The sequence below is a fragment of the Austrofundulus limnaeus genome, unplaced genomic scaffold (genome assembly GCF_001266775.1).
Source record: "Austrofundulus limnaeus strain Quisiro unplaced genomic scaffold, Austrofundulus_limnaeus-1.0 Scaffold23, whole genome shotgun sequence".
Lineage (NCBI taxonomy): Eukaryota > Metazoa > Chordata > Actinopteri > Cyprinodontiformes > Rivulidae > Austrofundulus > Austrofundulus limnaeus.
In genome coordinates this window covers 3,136,105-3,137,575 of record NW_013952425.1, presented here as the reverse complement: position 1 = coordinate 3,137,575, position 1,471 = coordinate 3,136,105, and the positions used below count along the sequence as shown (strand labels likewise).

The 1,471-nt window shown below is 29.0% G+C and overlaps 1 protein-coding gene across 1 annotated transcript in view; it reads right to left on the bottom strand.

Annotated features, from left to right (window-relative positions):
* plaa (phospholipase A2-activating protein) overlaps window positions 1-1,471 on the bottom strand; it is a gene marked incomplete in the record, with an annotated part of 8,674 nt that overhangs the window by 6,381 nt on the left and 822 nt on the right.

The window sequence follows — 1,471 nt, the reverse complement described above, 5'->3', positions numbered from 1 at the left end:
TTCTTCTATAGCAGCTAAAAACATTCACAAACTCTGCTGAGAGCAACAAATGTTTCTCTTATTGAATCTGGACATGCTGAACTTTTACAAACACGTCATGAAGTTTGTTTGCTAAAATCAGTAACTTCAGTTTAGAAGTTCCTGCAACGACTCTTCCTGGGGTCCATAACATAAAACAACACAAAATACATGGCATCCACAGTTTCACATCAGTTCAAAACAAAAATAACTACACAATAAACAAAATATAAATAAACACACAAATATAAAAATAGAGGCCACAGATTAAACACGCAGAATAAAGAACGGATACAAAACAACTCAGTCACAAATTTTCATTTACTACAATGAAAAAACTTTCTACAAAAAMATTATTTTAATATGTCAGTCAACACATACCCTGAAAAATCATACACAATCTACATCACATAAGATTTAAAAAACATTCAACATAATTGTTTTCCTTGTAAAAATCTTCTTATAGTTGTTTGAATTTCATATGTTTTGAGGTAAAGTATTCCATAAAAACATAAATCTACATAAAGCCGACATTTTCATGGAATTTGTGTGAACTTTTGGAAGTATAAATCTACCTTCAGTTGCATGTCTAGTATAATTGTGCACACTGGCGCTAAAAAATTATTTAAAGTATATAATCTTTGATTGTTTTGAATTAATGTTTCTTTTAAATAAGCTTTATCTTTAATTTAGGGCTCGATGGATATTGTTGGCTGATGTTTTTTTTTCTTGTATCGTGCATGTGTTCACCGATACAATAATAACAATCTTAACTTAAGATTTTTTTATTGTTATATATTTAAATGTTCTACATTGTTTGCGATCCATTGTTAATATGTGACCCATCATTTTGGAACAAGGATCAAGTTAAAATCAGTCAAAATGAACTAATCACACTTTCAGATTTGTGGCTAAAAAGTAACTTTTTAAAACCTGGATCCTGATATCATGAGCGGTTCCAGAGATATGACTTAATGTGTCTTGTTTATTTGATTTGATTTGATTTGATTTATTCCAGACATGTCAAATCATTGATTACTCAATATACCCTTTCCCATACCTACAAACAAAAAATAAATAATTAAATAAAACCACTTGGACTAATTACACACGAATAAATAAACCCAAAATAATACACACCAGATGTGCACACACTTATCTGTGTACACATACCATAGTACCTGCATTCACATAAAGCACATCACAAGAAAACATTAATATTTGTTCTGATTCCTAATTTTATGTCATTTTAACAAGTTGATGTCATTATAAAAAGGAAACCTCAAAAATAATATTTAAAATTGTGATTTCCCAGCTGGGAAAAACTAAACTTTGCAAACTCAAAGGAAAAATCTCTAAATTTTAAAACATTTTTCCTGAAAATCTTTTTTTTTTGTTGTTGCTACTGCTCAAAAAACTGCTTCAAAAAATATTTAGGATTATATTTCAGTCA